Source organism: Alligator sinensis, unplaced genomic scaffold (assembly GCF_000455745.1).
Source record: "Alligator sinensis unplaced genomic scaffold, ASM45574v1 scaffold1869_1, whole genome shotgun sequence".
Taxonomy (NCBI): domain Eukaryota; kingdom Metazoa; phylum Chordata; order Crocodylia; family Alligatoridae; genus Alligator; species Alligator sinensis.
Window position 1 is genome coordinate 16,571 of NW_005843484.1, and position 24,092 is coordinate 40,662.

Sequence of the window (24,092 nt, forward strand, 5' to 3'; positions counted from 1 at the left end):
AGATGCCATCAGCGAGGCTTGGGCTGCAATGTAGGGGAGGAAAGGAGCTGCAGATAGTGCCCCTTGGCATCGGGGCAGGAAATGGGCAGCCTCCCGCTTAATTAACATCTATTTAACTAATTAAAAAGGCGTGGTGGGCGAGAACACGGGCGGTTAGCCCAGGAACAGGTGGGCGGGCCGCAGGGAAGGTGGCCTCGAGCAAGTCCCCTGTTACACTGCCCATGTAGGGGAGGAAGGGGGCTGCAGATAGTGCCCCTTGGCATCGGGGCAGGAAATGGGCAGCCTCCCGCTTAATTAACATCTATTTAACTAATTAAAAAGGCGTGGTGGGCGAGAACACGGGCGGTTAGCCCAGGAACAGGTGGGCGGGCCGCAGGGAAGGTGGCCTCGAGCAAGTCCCCTGTTACACTGCCCATTTATCTGCCCTGATGACAAGGATCTATGTGAAGTAAAAATTCTGTTATCCGGCATCCCCTGGGAATGGGGGATGCCAGATAACAAAATACGCTGCTTAATTGAGTGGCCCTAGCTGCCACTTCTCCTGCCACATCTGGGGCATCCCTCCACCCCTCCCATGGCATTGCTGTCCCTCCCACCACATCACTACTTGTCCCATGGGCCCTGAGGGCCCTGCAGGACAGGGAGGCAGGCCCCGCACAGCCCTGCACAGCCTGTTATACCCCCGGGCCATGGGGGCTCAGCAGCGCAGGCTTCTTTGTCCCTGGCCATGGGGACTCAGAGAAACCAGAAGTGCTGCGGTGGGCACTTCCGGTTTCACTTTATCTTACAAGCCAGCATGCTGGTTAGTAGAGCATGCCAGTTTGTAAGATGCCGGATAGAGCAGCTTTTACTGTATATGACTCTGACCTTCCCTTATCATATCCCATGCCTCGCAGATGTTTCCTCTAGCTAGCTAGCACTGGGACCTGAGCTCTGGAGTCTCATGTGGGACTCTCATTCCCCACCAGAGCTGGGCTCCAACCCCACACACACATTCTCAGGGCTTCAACCCCTGCCTCTGGGATCAGGGCTCCAAACCCTCCCCTGGCTATCCCTTTATCCCTGGCCCCGGGAGCTTCCTTAATAGCTCCCCAAGGCTCAAGGTCCCACCTTCCTGGAGCTTCATGCTGGCTCCTATATGCAGCCTCAGACCTCCAACTAGAGTCTGGGCACTGCCACAGGTCTCTCCACCAACCTGGGCCCTGCCTCAGTACTCTCGGTGGGTCTGGGCTCCCCCTGCTCGATATCTCACCCACCATGGATGTGGGTCTGGGGTCAGGAGGCACCCCATACTCACCTTTCACTGGGGCAGTAACTGGCCTGGCATTTCTGGGGGACTGTCCTGCCACAGACAGTCCCCCCAGGCCACCCGTCTCCAGCAGGGTGCAGTTTCTGCTCATGCCCAGGACCATGGGGTCTCCTTCCTGATAGCCTTAGCCCGTATCTCCAAGGATGTTCCATAGGCAACAGCTCAGCCGAATGTTGTTCCTTCGGCTGCAGCAGCAAACTGCTGCCTCTTCGCTGTTCAGGGTTCAGTTCTTATAGAGCACAGCTGGGCCCTGCTCCAAATCGGTCCACTCTGCCTAATTGGCATTGCAGGCAGCTGCAGGCTGCCTTCCTGCCGCTCAGACCCCTGCTAGTAACAGAGCACAGGGTGCTCTGTTACACCTGGCTATAGAGAACTTGACCACTAGGCTATTGACAAGGGTGACTTGCATAACACCTTTTAACCTTATATTCATTATATTGTTCATGGTCGAAAACTTTATTTAGTCCTGTTATGTTGCAAGCCTGTTACAAACTCATTTAGAATTTATAGCATTGTTTCTTAATGCTGGCAGGGAAAGGAGGCCTCTTTAAATATAAAGGAGTTAACAAAGGGCCTGTTTCTGCCAGGAAAGTACTGGCAGACATTTTGCCAGGTTAATCAAACCTAACAACAGGGTTGCTACTGTTGCAGCTGTCAGAAATAACAAAGGAGTCAAGCTACTGTAAACCTAGGGAATCGATAATGATTTTTTTGACTTATATAAATCTTTCTAGGAAAAGTCAGACCAGGCCCCCCCAAATGGCCAAATCACAGAGCTTTCCCTGCTTGAGTCTTTTTACCTTTTCTCCTGAGGATATTAATCTGCTGGATACTCTCTTCTTTCTCAAAGAGGTACTGAATGTAATCAAACAGCTCTCAGCAGTTATTATAAATCACCAGATCTGGAAAGACTTTACCAAGGACCTTCTGAAAACTCTTAATGCTTCTTTTGATGAGATTATTTTTAATATGTTTAACAATACTGACGTTAAGAAGCAAAAGCCTCTATTCTCTTGAGGCCAGAGTTAGTTTAATAAAGGTGAGAAGAGGCAAAAAATGTTGAATCGTGTACTTCCTATCACCTTGTCTTTATATTAACTAAAATATTGAGTAATCAGCACCAGTGAGTGATATGGAAATTAGGACACTTCAGCTAGACAAGATTCTTTGACATAAATTAATATAATCATATTGCTTAGTAATATTCTAGTGGCGCACAGTTCTAGATGTTTTTCCTTTTACTATGCAGACTTCAAAAATTGTGTGGCAACTCATAAGATGATTGTTATTTATGTATTATTTATCTACTAGGCGTTCTGTATATTTCAAGCAGTGAAGGGGAAAGAGGAATTCCTTTGATTGACCTTTGAACAGTGATCCAAGAGCAAATTAAATCATACTGTCTGGGAAAAAAAATTCACCCAAAATGCATTTGTCCTCCCTGTTGCCTGCTTGTTTCAGATTTTCAAAAGTGACTACTGATATTCAGGTACTATTGTGGTAAGGACCAAAAAAGCACAAAAATAGGTAGATCAATAGAAACGTGTACACAATCATCCTATACTACTTGAACAGTCTTGTCTTTGAGAAATTTGGGTTTCATTGGGCCTTTCGTATTGCTGGAGATCTTTATTATTAATTCACTTTCATTTTTAAATTAAATTTAACCAGTGCTATGCAGGCATATCATAATAATTAGTTAGGATGAACCCAAAACTTTGCCCCAGAAACTCTCTAGACTTTTTGATTTGGATAATAAGGGAAATAAACCAACCACAGTTTTAAAAACCTTAAATTTCTGGTGTGTTCAAAGCATCCATCAGTTTTGACAACTTAGAAGCATAGTGTTGGAATCAACTTCAAGGGTCAGTCACACAGATACAGAATTATCTACTCTTTAATAGTCCTAGATAGATGCTTATTCTGAGTCCTCTTGTAAACCGCCAGTGAAGATAAATCCAGACTTTCCCTAGGCAACTTATTCCATTATCATATAGTTGACTTAGCCTTCTGATAGTTAGTAAATTTTTCATTGCGACTTGATCTCGGCTTCTTTGCTGTAATTTAAACCCATAGCCATGTGTCCTGCCCTTGGTGGCAAAAGAGAAAGTTGATATCATGTCCTCTATTAATCTCTTTTTCTCCAAGTGACACATACCTAGTTCCTTTAACTTTTCAGGTTGACCCAAAAGTACATTTACATTTTTAGTGACAGTATCTCATTGCTGACTAATGGCGAGATGATGATCAGCATAACCCACAGAACCTTTTTGCAATGTTACTACCAAGTTTTCTCCCCCCACGCCCCCAACACACACTCTGTATTTGTGCATTTAGCTTTTCCTACCCACATGTAGCAATTTAGATTTCTCTTTGTTGAATTTCCTTTCGCTGTCTATAAACTACTTCAATTTATCGAAATCTCTTTGAAGATTTTTGAATATTCATCTCTACTTTTCCTTTTATTTGTTCGCTGTTTAAGATAAGTGCCCAAATAGTTTCATTTACCTGACATATGATTCTTATACAACATATGAAAATATGGTGAGCTATAATGTGCTTTCACTACTTTCAGTCATAAGAGGTTCTTTGCTCATCCTAAATTGTGCTTTTCAGTGTCCTTTCTATAAAATAGCTGACATAATATATGGAACCATGTCAGTGTATTTGAGCCCTTAGTAATGAGCACAAGGAAATTTTGCCAAGGAAATCTACATGGTTTCTTTTGGCTTAACTGAAAAAAAATGGATACAATAGACTGGGTGAGAGTCAAAGTTCATGGAGAATTTGTCATGCCATGTTGTTCTCATTTTAATCTTGTCTTTTCAGCAGCATTTAGGAGAAGAGGGCTAGAGTATCGCAGAGAATCCCAGTGGTAATTTATGTTATCTCCTTTTGCAAGGTTTCCCACTTCAATTTTTTTGTAATATACTAATAAATGCTCATCTGTGAGATGGATATGCTGAGTCATGAAGGCTTAATGCCGATTAAAGTCAATGGGATTCTTGTCCACTGACTTCAGGGCCAAGTTCCTAAGGAACATTTAATGAGAACAAGTGCTAGCAATCCATGAAATGAAAATTAGCAAAAGTGAGGTGATTTATGGGGAAGCATAAAATCTCCCATCACTGTTTCAGACCAAAAGGCAGCAACAGTTCGGAAAGAGCTACTGATATAACAGGAGAGAGAAAAAAATAAATATCAAGGATCCAGCTCTGTTGAACTGGAAAAAAGGAAGGGGGAGAAGAAATACAAATCATGGAAAAGGGAGGAAGGGGACATGCAGTATCATGGTTGTCACAATTTGCCATCACGGACCTCCGGAGGTTTGTGTTCATATAGGAATGATTGTGATCAGACAGCTACCCTGAGAACCCCAATGGGAGGAAAGTCTTAGGAAGAGTAGATGTTTTTTACATAAACCCTTTGCTAATGCCCTCTTGTCTTGCCACTTTCTCCATACAGAGAGGCTCTAGTATAGCAGGAACAGAGAAGTAAAGGTGTCTCAAACCATACGCTCTTACATGTTGGAAACACCAAGTCCAAGCACAAGTAATTATCCCCTTGCACAGATCACAGGGAGATCATTGCAGTTGTGGCCATGGACACTACAGCAGCATGCAGCAAGAAGTGAAACTTATAGTCTTTTATATTATGGGGCACAGCTTAAATTTTGTGTGGATTTGTGCTTTTCACAGTGCTATCCATAATAAATGTCAAGCTAATAGGTCATAAAAGCAAATGAAACTTGCGGCTTTGCCACCATTCCATCAGCCTAATTTTGCTGTATTGAACTTGAACCTGGAAGCTGCTGAGTGATTCTGGCAATATGCCAAATGCCCTCAGCTCCAGTGGACATCGGTGAGATTAAAAGATTCTCAGTCCTTTTGCCGTATCAGTCCTTTTGCAAGCACATTCAATTAAATCTCAGCCTGGATGCATATATTCCAGGCAATTCAAAGAGTTTTCGCAATTTTATTTTATTGTCTAAAAATTATGAATTTTCAATAGTCTTTATCTCCATCAAAAACAGCCCGCTCTAATTAGACACTGTTCATTACAAGAATAACTGATGTTAATTTGTTCCCGGCTCCATCTGCTTTGCTAAAATAATAAAGACATTCCTAGGAAATTAAATATGTTAATGCTCACTTTTTTGACCTGTGTTTTAATAGGAACTTATTTGACCATACCTGTATTTTAAAATATAGACCAAGACAAAAGCAAAGCAATATTAATGCAAGGAAAACTTACCTAGCATAAACTGACAGCAGGTTACGCTGAAAAAGAGGAGAGCAATTCAAATGGCATTTTTTCCCTCCAAAACTATGTAGCAGCTGAAAAGCTATGGAAAATGTCAGGTTATCAGTTTTTATTACTTTCAGGGGATAAAAGTTCTATAGCCTGCATACAATGTCAGGTTTCCTATTTAGACTGATGAGCAATGAATGGCCTTTATGAGAACACAAGTTGATAGCAAAGCCTTCCTACCTTCACCACCAGATTGGATTCACCTGATGTTACAGACAGCTGTTTCAACTAAAGCCAACATATTTTCACTTTAAATATATGTTTTGAGCTTTGAAGTGAAAATTTGTTTCTTATTTAAACACAAATAATATAAGATCTTTACTTTCCTAAGGGGTAATAGGACTTGCCTTTAAATACTGGAGTTCTAGAACTAGTATTTTAGGCTGGATTCTCAGCTTCAGTAACGTTACATACCAGCACTGATGTGAATTGTATTATGCTGAATTACACCAGCGAAGTATCCAGCACTATATATATTTTAGATATATGAAGGCAGGTTCATTGACCTGCATCAGACCATTTAGTCAGGAAGCAGCACTGTTAAGGTGATAAAAAGAATTAGTTAATTCTAATGTGTCCATTTTTTCTCCAGTGTCTGACTAAATTTGATGCCACTTTCTCTTATGGGCATGAGCTCTTTTGAATCTTCATGGCAACCTATTTTCTGTGTATTATTATTATAATTCCTGCATTGAGGAGAAAATTGAGCAAAAGTAAAAAAAACACATCAGATGAATCCAATTCTGAGTCAAAAAATTATATTTAATAATAGACAATGGGACAAACTGATTCTTACTATAACAGCTTTTAAAATGTAATAGAAAAGGTGAATAGTGCAAACTGAATAGCTTCTTATGGCAATCTGGATAAGACCATCTCATTATCCTCCTCAATCTACACCAAGGCAAGATGATTATATGTGTAAAATTACCTTTAGAGATTTCAAGACAGAAATCAGTTGACAGATAATATGTTGAGATAAATTACAACAGAAGTGGAAGACCAGATGACACAGGTGACTGGAAATGAGATATTCCTTCAACCACACTTTATCTCAGGTCAGGAGTTCGGTAAAAATTGCTGCCAGTTGACAACTGGTGGCCAAGTGCCTAAATCAATGCCCATTCAAGTCAGTAGTAGACAGTCTCTCTGACTCCAGTGAGCTTGGAAACAGATGCCCAGTGCATCTGTTTAGGTCTGGTTAATAGTGGATAGGTGCCTACTTCATAAAAAATCTCATCACTCTCAGTTGCAGCTGAGAGAAAAGACTAAATTACTCTCTTCAGTCCCTGGAAATGGTTCCTGTAGGTCTCAACTGGGGCATTTTAACCAGTGGGGCTGGGCAACTTAGTACTAGTGCTGCCTGTTTTTACTCTTTTGGTGTCCAGGGCTACGAGCCTAGCACCATTCACCAATACTTCAATTGTCTAAAAAATTACTCTTCTGTTGGAATGAATTTAAAACAATTGGCTGCCAGTCTGCTAATTAACACCCACTCTACCCCAATCTATCAATGCTTGATAACTGTGGGTAGCAGAAAATATAAAAGATCATCCACTTTTTGCAACAAAAGAAAATCCACCATTATTTGAGACTATCGTAGTAACTCGCTGCAGTGCCAAAGACCCAGAACTTTCTTCACCCATACTTGGGATAAAAGTCAGTGGCTGTGTCTACATGTGCATTAACATTTTTTAGTTCATGCATACTAAATCCAGTATCCCCATTGTGAGATACTAGAAACATGTGCATTAGCCTGTCTTAATGCATACTAACTAAAGACCATAGGGCATTTTTACACATGCTCCAGGGGCAGGGGATGTGTGTGTTTTAATTAGAGTGGCTCCAAGAGTGGCTCCAAGAGTCACTCTAATTAAAGCACCTGCAGTGTCTCATGTATCAGTATCTATGCTTCAAATTGGTGGCGGGGGCTTGTTGAACAAGCTATAGTTAAAGTGCCCCCACTGCCATTTTAAAGCATAGGGACACTGTTACATGAGGTGCAGAGGCTGCTGGGGTGTGCTACTTAGCACACTCAGCAGACTTTATTAATCGAGTCTGCTCTGCTGCATTGTAATTGCAGTGCATCGGAGAAGCCCCCCCGCACGTCTACAGGCACCCATGTTTTTTAAATGATGTTTAATGTACATTAGCCTACTTTAATGCACATTAACTAAATAGCATGGTTTTTTTAGTGACACTTTAATGGGCATTAAAATTGGGTAATGCACATTAAAGTGCACATGTAGACATTCCCAGTGTATATGCTAGGAACTAGATTATGCTAATGGAATTGGCATATCCTTTGAAGAATATACCTTTATTTCTCATAATAATGGAGCCATTTAAACCTGTAAATTTAGTGTTTTTCTATTAATCACAAATCACTCTTAGTATCTATTGAAGTTATTGCATCTTGATTTCAATTTTATGAGAAATAAAGGCTGGGGGATATAGTGGGGTTGTGGGCATAACTGTCTCAAATTCTACTTGAAAATTCCAGAAAAAACTGCATATCAGAATTATCAACCTTGGTTACCATATTTGGGTACTAAAATGGCCTGATTTTCAAAAATACTAAGCACCTGCAGTTCCCACAGATACTTATGATGTCTATGAGGCTAGGGACAGATATTCAAAAAGCCTATGCCGGAATTGATTCAATCTTTGTAGGTTAGTCTAACCTGGCTAGGCTGAATCAGTTTGTAACTGCACAGACATCCCAGAAATGCAAGCACATGCCTGCAGTGGCTCAGGCTAGAAGCCAGGGGGTGCTAGAGCAGCCCTCCCTTCCCATCTACAGTGCTGAGCTGAGGGGGTGTGGCCAGGCCTCAGCAGGACGCTCTGATTAGGGAGGGGTTCCCCCTCCCCCCTTCTGACCAGCCCAGTAGGGAATTGATAACACAGCGTTTATCACCCCTAACTCAGTGTTTATCACCCCATTAAGAAAACAACAGAGGAACATTACCCATTACCTGTTGATTCTGCCTTTGGCCCATCTGACACAGCACAGACCGTAGCCAGCATGTGGTCTGCTAGCTAATGCTGAGGTGTCTGTGTAAGGCAGAGGGGACAGGGGGTCCCTGCTTAGCAGGGAGTGGTGATGGGATGGGGGGAGCAAGGGGAAGCCAGGCCTATACCTACAGTCTCTACTGAGCGCCATACAGAGAGCAGAGGGGAGGGGCCAGCTCTGTTGTGGAGCAGAGAACCCAGCCCAGCTCAGCCCAGAGAGCATGCCAGGATGCTGGGGGAGTCTGGCTTAACTTAAAACTGCAAGGGGTCTGGGACAGACATTGCATAAACTGGTTGGAGCCAAATCAGTTAAGTCTGATACTATATCCAACCAGGTTTATCTCAAACTGGTTTCAGCCATTTTGAAACCGGTTTATGTGCACTGAACATTTGTTCTGTTAGAGGTTTAAACCAGTTTCTGATCACTTAAACCAATGTGTGTGTAATGCCTGTCTTTAGCCTGAGTGTTCAGTGTTTCTAACAATCAGGTGACTTACTGAGGTTTTGAAATATGGATTTAGCAGCTTCACTTGAGTCTGAGGTTTGAAAATATTAGCAATAGGATAAATAAGGAGCTTTATCAAATGTTCTCATTTACATATTTTCTCCAAATAATTCTCTGTATGAATTCAGCTCCCTAAAAACAAAGCCCAATTCAAGGCTCTTGACTTCACGCTTAGAACGAGCGTGATGAGAGCTCAATGAATAGAGATATCTTTGAGGGGTCTTCAGTCTCTAAGACAATTTATACACATTAATTTGCCTGCTCTGATGCACCAGAGATCTGGCATGTCAGAGCAGACTCGATTAATCGAGTTGTCTCTGCATGCAAGCTGTCGCACCTGGCACCATCTCTCATGCATTTGTATAAATAGTGAAATGCACATAACACTAAGAAAACGGCAGCGGCACACTTTTGAACTAAAACACCTTCAATGTGTACCAAGCATGTGTACAAATGCCCTAAATTAAATGAACCTGAGTGGCATTTCAAGGTTGTTTCAACTGACTTAGAGTGACTGCTGGTTTCTCTTTCAAATTGCATTAAACAAAGTGTTTTTGTATGGTTTTGGACCCAGCTTCGGGCATCAGACCTTCAGATGACTATAAACGAGCCTGCATTAAGGCACTAATTGGGTGCATGGGATACCTCATGTCTCTGGAGCCTTGGAATATTCTGAGAAAGTTTGATTTTAACTTGAATTTACTTGATTCTAAAGAAAACACTGATTGTATGCCTAGTCCCTTGTGAGTCCTTCTTAACCCTTTAAATAGATTATTTTAACCCAGTTTCTGCTGGCCTACTTGCGAGAACTAAACCTGCTGTATTGACATGTGTATTGGATGGACGGAAAGCCTATGTAGAGATCCACTGAACTCAAAGGCATGCAGGAGTCTATCTGTGCTACAGTTGTTCTAGGATTGGGACCTGAATGAAAACCAGAAATAAATTATTTTATAAGTCATACTTAGAAAACAATAACTGTCTTTGACAATCCCACAGTCAGCTTTCTACACCTTCACTCTGAATGTGCATGCTGCTGTCCAAATATGCAGTATTCAAACTGAATCCAAATGTTACACACTAAAGAATGTAATTTTTTATTTGGAGGTCGGCCTAACTTCGATCCTGCAGTGATTCACACATTTTCCTTTCAAGAAACAGATTTGATATTTTCCCCCTCATGTGTGCGCCTTTTTTTCCCCTTGTGAAATGCATTTTTTAGGTATAAATATACTGCCAGTTCAGCCTTGTTCTTCTGGTTGATAGAACAAGGTTTAACAAGTTTATGTTACAAATGAATGCCTCTTGCTGTCATATGCTGCCAAAGCTTTTTTTTTTTATCTTTCAAGCACTTTGTAGACACTCAGGACATATACAGTCAATTGTATCTCATTCCTAACTAGTTCCATACTTCACTGGTTTCTTTCCTTAGTTCATAAGCTAGGACCAGCCCTGTTCTCTGGAGCAGACAGCCCCTCCCAGGGCTGCAAAGCATCTGGGATGCTGGGGTACTCTGGTTAAAATTAAACCAGGAAGGGGTTCTGGGACACACACTGAATAAACCAGTTTGACCCAAATTGGTTAAGTCTGATACTACATTCAACCAGGTTTATGCCAAACCGGTTTCAACCATTTTCGAACTGGATTATGTGCACTGAACTTCTGTTCTGTTACAGGTTTAAACCAATTTCTGATCACTTAAACCAATATATGTGTAATGTCTGTCCCTTGCCTTATGTATCTGTATAGCACCAAATGCAAGACAGTATAATGTTAACATTATTAATATTTTAGTTAACAGCAAAACCTGATGTGGATAGTTAAAAATAATTCTGGTGCATTCTTTTAACATTTATTATTTACCATTTAAATGTTTTCCAGAACAAATGATTGAATATGTATTTAAATGTTAAACATATATGCAGTTGGGAATTCTAGAGTCATTCTTTATCACAAGCTTTGCTACAAAAATGGAAAACAAAAAAGTTGCAGATACAAAGAACAAGTCTTTCAGATTAATTATAATCACTAGTAAAACTCTGAAGTGTATCCTTTTAATGAGTAAAGTTTTACTTTAGGAAACAGAGGTTAACAGCACTCATCATTTTACCCAGTAAAATATTTCATGGAACACAAGGCTATTATAAATCCTAAGGAGATAAATTCAGATTTTGAACTGCATCTACTGTATTGAAGGGTATGGGTTGGTTGAAAAGCAGCTTTATGCTGTTTTTGTATTTCCAGGATTCTCTGCCTCTTAAGGGACTGGCACAGCTCCCAGCATAAGTTAGAATAGCACCACTAATCTTAGTTACACCAGAGTGATTCTGGAGTAATGCACTGAAATCAGGAACTGAATATACAGCCATCAGTCGATAGCAAGGGGTTGTTTGTTGGGCAGAAAACCCAGAAGATGCTTCCTCTGCACTTTAGCCTCCCTGGCACTGGGTTAACACAGACAAATAATCATACAGCTGGAGGGTTTCAGCAATGTTATTTCAGATTTCTATTTGCAGTAGTGGCTGAATGCCTCTCAATGAGATGCTGTGAGGATGCATCCTTTCCATAAGAATTTACTCATCCAGGCTTTAAAATATTCAGTTAATGGGCTAGCTTGCTTTAAATATCATCTCATACAATGACTTCTGCAATACAGAAAGTCCCAACCCTGATTCTCTCTGTCTGTCTCCCCCTCCCTCCCCCCAAAACAGTTTCTTGATGTTGTCTACTTAGAAAGCAGACATCTTATATCCCACGCTGGCTTTCATTCCAGCTCTTCTGCTCTGTCCTCACAACACATAGCAGACAGAAAACAGTGGGGATTATTCTGATTATTCTTACCTTCCAGCAGTCACATTATATACATGTTTGTATTACTACCTGAATGCTGCCAATGTCCCAGCAAAATCTCTGTGCAACAGCTATAGTGATAATGTCACTGAAACTTCATCTCTAATGCTTGTCTTTCCTATACTTATTTTCCTAGGAGAGAGAACTCTGAGTAATGATGTCTCATTTTATGACCGACTGAAGTAACTTTGGCCTCACTCATCTAGAAAATTAAAGGTAAGGTCTGGCTCAAGTTTTAGATCTAATGTCTGTGAAAGATTCAGTTACTTAGTCCTTGTCCAAGTCCTCTTCATACATTTATAGCATATAATAATTCACAACATTTTAATTAGCAAAAGAGCTGTGATTCCAGCAAAAACATTAAAAACTTAGCAAACAACATCTCAGAGGGCTGAAGGGATTAAAATGACCTCTTATCTTTCTCAACCAATGGACAGAAACGTGTTATTGTAATCTAATATACTTTTTGTCTTGTGGTTTAGGTATCATTGGGCTTTGAACTCTTAAGAGTCTGCCATGTGATCTCTGTTGCACTTGTATCAATTGATAGTGTTTTTGACATTATGCTTCCTATAGGTTACACTTCTGGTACTTGGTCATTTCCCCCCTTTTTTTTCTCCTTGCCTAGAAGCCCTCACTTGGGCCTGGAACATTGTATGTTAAGAACATCAGCATTGGGTTTTGTTTCATGCAGAATTGTTAGAAAAAAAGTCATAGTATTTAATGCAAAAATTATTAGAAGTTTAGCACAATCTCTTCAAGAGACAGAGTTGCTTGCTTTCCATGCTCAGTGCATGTGTCTGCTCCCTAATACCTCTGCAAAAGGATAAATTGCAGATAGCTCAGGGCTTAGATCTTATCAAGTTGCAAAACCACCTGCATGGCACAGGGAAATGACCTCACGCAGCAGTTGGTGAATGTCTCCTTTGAGAGCAGCTCAATGATTCTGAACATGCAAGAGATGATGATGTTTATATGGAGTACAACCAGTATAGTTAATTATAATTTGGCAGGCTAGAATTGCTAGAATGAGCCAAGGGAATTTTCTGGCTTGGCTTACTGATTTGATTTTGGCTTCATATTTGGATTGAACAATAGAGCTTGGTGCTGCTGTTACAGAAAAATTTTGGAAGCACATTTTTCCTGTTAACATTTGAAGGATGTAAAAGGGATGTCATTCCCACTATTGATGGAATTCTTAGCAGCATCACTCTCCAGGTACATCTCCTTCTGACTTTACTTAAAGTTCCTACATCTCCTTGGTACTGTCCCAAGATTTCGGGCATTTGCAAAAAAAGCTCTTAATTTTCATTAGTAGTTGTTCGGCATCTTCTCAGTCAGTCACAGCATCCAGATAATTTTATCCCCAGTAAAGTTTCACATTCCCTAGTAAAATTTCATCAGTAAAGTTATTCCACCCTAAAATTAGCGTAACCAAGTGAATTGTTGAAACAATTGAATTCAGTACCTATTGTTTTCATAGTTTGTGAATATGCTGTGCTGTTGAGATACTTTCTTCCATGCATGTCAGCAAGTTCAATTCTTCATCCATAAATAAGAAGGTGTTTTCAACATGATTCAGATTAAGAATTGACACCATCCGATTTCCTAGAAAATTATGTCAAGCGGTCTTTTGGCTCGGACTACAAAGTAGACAGAAGCTCATTTACAGACTGTTTACTGTTTGGGTCTTTGCAATCTCTCTGCATCGATTTCCTCTCACAATAACATATTCCTGCTCGCTGACAAGTCAATTTCAACTTGAAAATCCTTGTTTCCAAGTGTTTCGTATGGTTTCCTCTTGTGCTTCAGAAATGCCTGATTCAGTTCAGTATCAGCAGTCCTGAGTCTCCCTTGAAAGAGCTGCCTAATTTGCTGGTTATTGTGGGCTTCTTCATAATCACCTAGTCAAAGCAGAATTGAAAAATTAACTCCCAATTTGGATATAATACCTGAACAAATACATGTGGATTTAGATTAAATGAGCTGACTCAAAGCTTTAGTGTTTCAGGGTCAGTCATGCAGCTACTGTTTACCAGTGGAAAGTAGAGGTCCTTCCAAAATGTCAAGACATTGAGTTTTGCTTTTAATACTAAAACAAGGACAAATACAAATAATATTGACTTTGGTTCATGAAGACCACCTTCTCAGGAGGCAGTCTAACCACTGAGAGAGTAAAACAGTAATATCCCTTTTGGTAATGAATGAGTTTACCTTTACACATATTTTTATTTGCATACTAGTGATTCATACTTTGGCAAACAAACACCAGGGATTATGGTGATCATTTTAGTTGTGTGTTTTCACTGGAAATCACTTAAGTCTATTTTCAATTAGTATGCCGATATTTAGGAAAGCACAATAGTTTGAAAGGGTGTTAAGCACATGCTTTAATTTCAACATGCGCTTAAGTATGTTCCTGAATAGGGATTCCTTCCTGAATTGGAAAGAATAGACAAATTAACCATCTCATCCTATATATTTATATACTAAACAGACTTATTTCTTGAGCAAGATAAGAGTGCAGAAAATGAAATGGGCAGGGCATATCACAAGAACTGATGAGAGACAGCATGTGAGGCAGATTCTGGAGTGAGAGGTGGAGAGTATCAGATCGCAAGGTAGGGAACGACGGGAAGATAACAAAAACTGATCTGAATACAAAGATGCAACAAGGTGGAAGGAGATTGTGCAAGATAGGAGGAGATGGAAGGCTTTAGTTAAGGTGGTTGCTGAAAAGCCTACATTCGTGCTAATGCAGCTTCTGTTGAAAGCCTTGAAATTCTGAGCAGACCTACTCTGATTGAAGTCAGAGAGCTGGTACAAGACCCGAGGAAGATTATCTTGCATATGAAAGCTTGCCTAACTCTATCCCAAATATAAAGTTGGTCCAATAAAAGATATCTTTGCCTCTCATCAATGAAACAGTCATGTCGACTTCATTTTTTTCCAACAGTAAGCTGACTATTATCAGTATGCAGGCCAGTTTGGATAACAACTATTTTTATTGGCATTTCAGTTGAATATGATATTGTTTTGCAGAAATGGTTCCTGTCAGGGAATTTATTCACCAAATGGCAAACCCTTATTCAGCATTGGAGATGGCAGGTATTCGTTCAGGCTCAGTAGAAAGAGAAATCAAGCCCTGTTAAATTGTAGAAACAACTGAGGATTTCAGCACGATGCCTGCTAGGAGGTGAGAATTCAGCTGTTTGAACTGAAGCTCATTCTCATATCATAGGCAGAAGTTAGTGTATCTGTTGTGTGCTGGAGGCACAGAGCCAGCAGAAAGAGCTAGAGTATAATTCTGAGAGGGACAAGGCTTCTTAGGCAGAGAACACATTTTGAGAGTCAGGCTAGGGGATTTTTGGATCAGGAAACTGCCTGATATATTTCTACTGTGTCCAGGGAAGCAGGCTTTTGGGGCATATTGTGTAAATTAACATGGCTATACAATGACTATACCTGATCTATGCTATCACTTTGTTACCACAATGGAAACAAACAGGCAAAGCCTGGCATACTGCTTAACTATTCGAGTCAAAGTAGTGAGAGTAGTATTCTTTACTTCCTGCCCTACATTGTGATTCAGTTCCATCTCAGAACCAGCTTTGTTTCAATGATAGAGCTCTCTGAGTGGAGAGTTTGCAAAGTTCACTATGATTTTTGGAAGATGGAAGGCAACATAAAAATACAGGACAATAATTTGATTCAATATCTGATACGTAAGGTGGCATTATGGCTTCCTGACTACCTCTCAATTTAGTAAAAATAACGTTAGATTTTTACCTGTGTTCAGAGTTGTTTCAGAGAATTGGACCTGTGTACATTTCTTTGAAGTTGGTGCAACTGTAGAGGAAAATCAGAACTTTGCTACACTCATGAAAAACAGAAAATGGACTGGGCTGGACTAGAATGGGCAGGATTTACTATGCCATTATCCAGTCCCGTGATAGTAAAGGCAACCACATCATATAATCCCTTCATGAGCTTATCAAAGTCCATTGTTCTCCTCCTTTCTCCACCCCCGTCCTTTTGGATTTTTGACACTAAGATCCAAATCCTTGTTCCACCAGAGTCGATTTGCAACAGTCCAATTGAGGCCAGTGGGATCTGAACTGTGCCCTCAGTGCTGAAGACAGCTTGGAAATCACTCTGTTATTTGGCGCTGAGAGGTGAACTTAACATCACTGTGGAGATAAAACTGGTATAGAGAGCTAATATCAGCATCCTCTGAAAAAAGCAAAGCACTCAATCTCAAGAGTACCTCTCATTTTGATTGTACAGAGTGAGAGCATCAGGGAAGAGTAAATATAAAGCATTTAGTAAAAAAACAATGGGCTTTTTCTACAGTCAAGAAATTAAGTGAAATCAAAAAAGGCTTTTAAGGATGATAAAATAATGCTGTCATTCTGATCCACGGATTGGCTGCCTGTCAACAATGTCAAACCTGGGAAGGTCGTTCAGTATCTTCTTTTTGAATACATGTAATGTTCATTAGTGTTAGCTAATAAATGAAAATTCAGTGTTGGCGAGAGATGCTGAGGATGCTACAGGTCTTTGTTCTCTACAGGGGTGAAATCAACTTTCCTTTTTTATTTTTTTTTTTTTGCAAAAAAACAGAAAAAGGAATACAGATTTAGACAAAATTACCCCCAAAAACTTGGTATTTAGGGCTTTATTTAGACTGTGGGAGACATACATCTCTCTACAGTAACTAATACAAGTTCCTGCTTAGAGCAAGAACTTGAAACCAAGTATCACATAGGGCAAGCAGGTGCCTGACCCTCAGGTTCTTGGCTGTTCTGAGGTGGCACATCCTTTTTCTTTTTTGACCTTGAAATTCCATCCTGGACTTGAGAAACCTTCCTAACAAAAGTTGCATCAAAGCCAACCCATTTCAGGAGAAAGTCTCCAACCATTGCTAGAGCCTGTTAAACATCAAAAACTGCTTCCTACTGCTATTGCTTTTCTGCAGAGGAATTTTTTCATGATCATTGCCAAAAAACTGATTGCTTACAGAAGAGCTCCAAATCAAGACCAGAATGTTCCTCCGAATTATAGAAATTATTATGGGGCATTAGGGACTGAGGCAGGGTGAAAGTATTACAATGTATTGTTGTTTTTGTTGTTGTTAAATACATAATAATAATAATAATATTATAGCTGCCTCTTATTAGAGGGAATGAGAGTTGATGGCTCAAGTGATCTTTTCCAGTCTTGTGTTACTAAAACAGAAGCCACAGCTTTCTAAGATATGCTGTGGAATGACCCTACTTTTATCCCCATGGATTCTCAGAGCCCTTGTCTGTATAACTTCTGCAGAAACTACTGTCAAGAGGCTATCATGAACCAGAAGAAGCCAAGAGCCATTGTAGAGGCACTGGCTTGCCCCCAGCCTGGTTTATATGGCATGTTGAATTTTAGGGTTTAACCTAGGGGTGTCAAGCTCATCAGGCCCTGTGGACCAAATGGGCTGGATGGGTGGCATAGGGAAAGTCAATGGGCCAGATCAGGCCTGCAGACCAGCCACATGCCTGATCCAGTATGCAGAGCTGGTCTAGCACAGGTACCACATGCAGTGTGCACCCTGGACCAGCCTTACACTCTACATGCAGCATGCATCCCAGACTGGCCCTGCGTATGCCAGCCCCAACCCCACATGCTGCATTTAGTCCTGTGTGCCAAATGCAGCATACAGGGCCATTCTAGCACACACAGCATGAGGCCTGTGGGTCTGTTCCAGGACCCATGGGCAGCACTGCAGGCCAGAAGATAGGACCCTGTGGCCTGTGGACTGTATCTTTGGCACTCCTGGTTTAAACCATCCTACTTCCAAAGCAGGATTGAATTGGAACAAACAACACAAATGAATCCTTGTCTGAAGAATGAGAAGGACACTCATAAGAAATACAGCTGGAAGGAGCGGTCATATATTTGAATATAGGAGGACAGTCAAAGTGAATCTGTACAAAAACAACCCCCCCGACAAAAAAGTAAAGTATAGCTGGGAAGAGGAACGCTGTACGCAAAAGCAGGCATAAATAGGCACTGAAGAGGTGCTGGCGTATCTTAAGACAAATAAAATCTGCTGGATAGCTAGCTGCAAGAGATATGTTTGCATCACTAGGGACCAATGTCTTCCACTTTAGAAAAAAGTATGAATACTCTAAAGACTGAGAAATGCAGCAATGAAGCAAGTGGCAGAGCCCCTAGCAGGCAATTTCCATTTTACCAGGCCAAAGGGGGACACAATGTCAACAAATAGGGTTGTAGACATTTGGCAATAGGAATAAAATGATTTCCACCTCCCAACTCCCACACCCCCAACTTTAATTATTTGACTAAAACTATTAGCACATTGATATATAAATTGCAAGAGAAAGTGTTTTTAGCCTGAAACAGCAGCTCTTGAGCAACATCTGTCTCTAATAGAGAATGGGAATTACATGAAAGGCTTGGAAAGCTGTTGCAAATGGCTCTTACCTGGCAGTGAATCCAGAAAAGTAGGTCTTTTAAAGTTCATAATCTTTCTGCTTTACTATGAGAGAGGGTCAGACCCTTAATGAGCCAGAGTGAATCCTCCCACATCAGCTAACTACTCTGATTATTTAAATATCCTCCAGAGGTGATTAAATGGCAAAGATAGAATTGTGTACCATCCCTCCCCGCAAAGAGGCAGTGTAGAGAGAGAAACTGGAATTGTAGGTCCTTGTGATGACTAGTAAAACATTGATAGGAACCAAAACCACGCCTGATGAAATTAAAAAAAAGCTTGCTCTGAAGGCAAGCAGAAAGAAGAAAATCCAATGGGAAAGTAATGACTAAGACTAGATATATATTAAACGTCCCAATGATGATTAAAGACCACTTCCGTACACTAACACAACCCTCCATGTGTTAAGCAGTTGGGGGTCTAAGAGTCAGAGAATGATTAGACATGGAAGATGAAATCCTGGTTTTATTGACCTCGATAGGATGTTTGCCATTCTTTCATAAATATGTTCACATAAACTCATGATGAAGTCTGAATACCAAGATTGAACTAAGGGAGTTAAACATCTAAATAACGTAGAGAATCTAGGATAAATAAAGCAAAGATAAGAGAACAACAGTCTTTATACAGCAAGAAAGAACAAAGGATCTCTGGCTATGACCAATACAGCTAGAAGATATCTTGCAAAAATACCAGGCAATACAACCAGTTGATCGTTAAATATGTCACATGAAGTGGAGTGGCTTCAACCGGAGATGGCTTCACTCAAGCCTTCCCAATAGTTTTGTGATTAAAGAACTCACCTCTGAGGTAGGAGACCTGAATTAAAATTAGTGCTCCAAATGAGATGAGGGATTTGAATTTGGCTCTTCCACATTGCAGCTAATAGCCAGGGAGTTTTTGGTTTACAGGTGCAGCAGACCTTCAGTTTTACATGAGAAAGGCTGACTTGGCTTAGGCTCCTAACTTCAAGAGAGGTTACACAGCTGTGAATCCTGAGTTGGAAGAGGCACCCCCAGCACTCTCAGTGGTATTTCTGAATAGCTCCTAGGAAATATAACAATTATAGCCTGTATCATACTATATACTATAATATATCTTAATAGCTTCCTCCCCTAGCTCTCCACATGTATTGTATAAGGTCTGTAGTTTCCACAGGGTAGCAGGGCCTCCAAAAGTTATGTCTCACAATATTGAGTATTATTAAAAACTAAATCTCTTTTGTGAATTTAGCCCTTAGTTTGAGAGAGCCAGAGAAAGTAGCAGACATGGCTGTAGAGTTTCCTCTCAAACACAACATAGCCATTAATTTTATTTGATATCCCTCAACTGTAGGCAAACACAAACCCACATATCACACTCAAGTGCACATATCTTTATTCTACTCTTTTATTGAGCTCTTTTGAGATGCAGAGCACTACAAGCTTTGGAAGCAAAGGGCCGAAGAGAGAGGTAGCAGCTTAATATTGCACAAAAACAGAACTTTTTCACATGGCAACAATTTATTTCAAATTCAGGATACAGAGATTGAGGATTTGTTGTTGCTGCTAATACCACCTTTAAGACAAGCTGCTTGTTTGCTCTTCGGGAAGCCTTCCTTACCATTGAATTCAAGGGGAGTTTTGATTGAATGAAAAGAGAATTTTGGAGGACTTGATTCCACAATTTATGTTTATTACTTCCTCAGGAGTAAGGTCTCTTTATAGAGATGTATTATATAAATTTGGGGGGTTGTGGTATCACTTGCAGATAGTCACCTAATTACTGGGTCTGGGCATAATGGGTACCACTGAAACTTGCATGCAGAGAACTTCACCAGCATATTTCATGCTGATTTGGAGTAATCAAATTTCATTATTTTTAAATGTCAAACACTCAAAATTCTTCATAAACCAGTCTTTAAAATTCACATTTGCCTGTTAGAAATGTCATGTGAAACTGTCATGATGTTCATGGTTTGGTTTGAAGGCGGGGAGGAACAGGAAGGGAGAGCATAAGGTGGAAAGGGGGGAGTCATTTGGATATATTACATATATATTACATTATTATTATTATTATAATACATATATAGTATACAGGAACATGCAAATAAATTATGTATCAGGTACACATTTGCTTCACTCAGCCAACTAATTTCATTACAGTGGCATAAAGACTGGCAATCTCAAGACAGTCACAGGGAGTTATACCTAGGACTGGATGAAAAATGGGGACATTTTTGTGAATATTTTCATTATTAATTTGTCATTTTTTATCAAAAAACCTCACAATTCAGATTTTTTACTAGCCTTTATTTTGGTAACGATTAAAAAGTATGTAATTATTTGCATGTGCTCTTCATACTGCAGTCAATGACCTGCATGATGCACTGAATTAAATAGAAACCCCCTAAGTGAACACTTTAGAATTACAGCAAATCCATTCCTCAATTAAAAAGCAACTGATTGTTGAATCAAGTATCTTTGAATAATGTTTGGTTTTGCATCGTTGTAAACATACAACATCAAATCAGGTGCTTCAATCTGTTAATGATGTCTTTCGCCTATTTGCTCTCTAATAAATAATCAACCAAAATTTGTTCACAGTAATATCTCATCTAGTGAACATCTCAGACGACATAAAATATTTACTAAACTAAATCCACTCTAAGAAGCACTGAACTCTCAATGACCCAGGTATGTACTTGAGAATTCCATATAAATAAGTAATATAAAGGAGAAATTACATGGTTGTGCCAGATTGTCTATTGCCATGTGATGCCTATTGCTCATATAATACAACCAAAAATTAGATGCCTGTAATTCCTGCAGAAAAGCTGCATAACTGGTTTAAGAAGGATACATTACTGAGAAAATAGGGATAATTCAGACCCACATGTATGCAAACTATGTAGCTTGCTGCAGGCTTTGAGAGTTTCTGCTTATAACCAGGGACAAAATATATGCATGAAAAATTGTATCAAGATTTAATTTTTCCCTATGGGTTCCCCACAGCCTTTTATGAATTTCACCAGCTAGGAACAATTTCTTCTTAGTGAAGTATCCAGTTGTACTCTCAGGTGTACTTGTGCCAGCAGACCTTCTATGATCCTATGGACGATCCTATGTCACTGCTTTGAAGGAGGCTCAGAAGAAACCTTTCTTCTTTGCCCCAGCATCTGCAAAGGTTAGCAAAAGCTATCCTGGACTAGGAGCTACAGTATTACCTAGGTGCTCAAAGATCAAGGGAAACATCTGTGCCATCCCAAGCAAATTGTACTTGTGCCTCTAAGGCAGCAAAGCACACATAGGGCTACTACTGACTGAGACTGAGCTTTCAGAAAGCTCCTGAAAAAGAGAGCAAACCTTCATCTTGTAACGTTCGTTGATCTGGTGCATGTCAGGAAACAGTCACTCAGGGCCAGCAATCCTGGCAAAAGGGAGAAGAATGGGGACACCATCAAGTTCTTGAAGGGCTTTGTTATTGCTATCAATTTTACAGGGAAGTACTGAGATAGTATACAGACCAGAAGCTGTACAAAATGCTAAGGTAGCTAGATCAGAATACCTACTTCTCTAATTTATCACTCTGAATAACAGAAATGAGGAGAGGGTTGCTACTCAGCAAAACCTTACTCTGTACAATCATGTTCCAGGTCCATACCAAAATGGCAGAAGACTTGAGTCTTGGGATGATGCTGTTCTTGCTGTTTGATGATTTAAGGCCTGAAAGCGCTAGCAGTAGCATAACTAAAGTGGGGGCGGGAATTGGTTCACCAACCCTGGGCACTGATTTTTTTAGGAGGTGAGAGAAAGGGGGCACAAAAATAGCATCCATCTCTGCTGCTCTTCTGACTGCTATGCTACTTCTTGTGGCTGGTACCTCATGTGCCATTGTCATCCCGAATGGTGAACTGCCATGTTAGGTCTTTGAGTGTTAGCATGCTGTACAAACACCACTCTTCACAGTTTATCTGACAAGGTGTGGCTGTGTCCCATCACCTGCGGAGCGTTCAGGGATTGAGAGTATGGTCGGGGGTAGAAAGGTAAGAAAGGTTTATTGATTTAACAAAAATACAACTATGCGTAGTAACAAACAAACAATGACAGACAAAAGCAATTTGCGTCGGCAACTTATCGGCAGTCTCCTCTGATGCCTGATACACAGCAAGCTTCTCTTTCCACAAAGTTCAGTGAAGTCAGGCGTCCCTAAACAATGCTGTCCAAAGGGTACCGGGAAGGACCCTGGAATGCAGTTCTTGAGCTCCTTGAGGTCCACGGGCCCACTGATCCAAGCAACAGCTATCTAACCTTTTCACAGAGCTGTATCTTCCTTCTGAATGGTTTCTAGATATTCCAGCCAATTTAAAGCTTCTGAATGGTTCTGATAACATACAACCACTCAAATTCCTTTTACTTCAACTGTCCTTAGACTGACAAATAGCAGTACAAGCCTTGCATTCCTTTGGTAAGGTAATTTTAACTACGCCACAGGGCCTTACTACTTCAAGGCTTTGCTAAATTTACTAGGCCTTACTTTATACAAGGCTTCACTACATCTTAGACTTTAATTAGGCTTTTAGCAACAACATATAGCTTAATATCTAAACAAATACAGAAAAACACTTAGTCTAATCTTCATAGAGCCTTCAGCAAGCACCTTTATTACACAGACATAATTTCAGCTGCCACACGGCTGAACTGCAGAACCCAGCATGGGTGGCTGAAATCATTTAAAATTACAGTCCTGTGGGTGTTTACACATGTGCTCCAGGAGTGGGGTGCAGAGCGCCTTAATTAGAGGAGCTCTAAGAGCCACTCTAATTAAAGTGCCTGAAGCGTCTCATGTATCAGCATCCCCACACTTAAAAATGGCGGCAGGGGGCACTTTAACTAATGCTCATTGAATGAGCTTTACTTATACATGAAACGCCAGAGTCTGCTGGAGCACGGTAATTTCCGTGCTCTAGCAGACTTGATTAATCAAGTCTGCTCTGACCCACTGTAATTACAGTGCATTGGAGCAGCCTCACTGCTTGTGTATAGGCACCCCTATTTGCCTAATGAAAAGAGGGGGTGGCTTAGCAATATTCAGATAGTTTTTCTCCTCCCCAAGTCAGTGGGACTTTACATGAGCAGAAGTGTCTGAAGATAGGGGAACCTAAAGCGCACTTCAGCTGATGGCCTTAGTATCTCAGCTCCAAAGAGAATGAATCCTGGGCTGCATTTATTTCAATATTTTATTTGAACAATCTTGGACCTATTGTATGTTCCAAAACAGGTTCAATATAATGATCTTGTGCTTTCATCTGTAGGAAAATATATCCTGAATCTTTAAGTCAACCATAAATTTGACAAGGCAGCAAATAATGAAGATTTAGTTTTAATTTTATATATGCACAGCCTCAAGATGAGAGGAGTTATTTTTATTTTTCTCCTGAGCTGTTCTTATGTATTGCCCATGCCACAATAGCACAGCTTTTGCTTTCTAAAATAAAATAAAAAATAAATTAAATCATTAAATTGGTTAAAGTGCTATTTATATTGCTGCTAGCTAAAAAACACTGGCCTTTTGGTGTTTTTGTTTTTTTTAGGGATTTGTGAATTTTTCTGTAAAAAACTGGCATTCCT

At 40.3% G+C, this 24,092-nt stretch overlaps 1 long non-coding RNA gene across 1 annotated transcript in view; it reads left to right on the top strand.

The window, feature by feature from the left end:
- The first annotated feature begins 12,145 nt into the window (after positions 1 to 12,145).
- LOC102383768 overlaps positions 12,146 to 24,092 on the top strand; it is a 27,853-nt gene continuing 15,906 nt past the window's right edge. Inside the window, exons 1-2 of the long non-coding RNA XR_325507.3 lie at positions 12,146 to 12,203; positions 21,069 to 21,158. This is a non-coding gene — a long non-coding RNA (uncharacterized LOC102383768). The remainder of the gene's footprint in view (positions 12,204 to 21,068; positions 21,159 to 24,092) is intronic.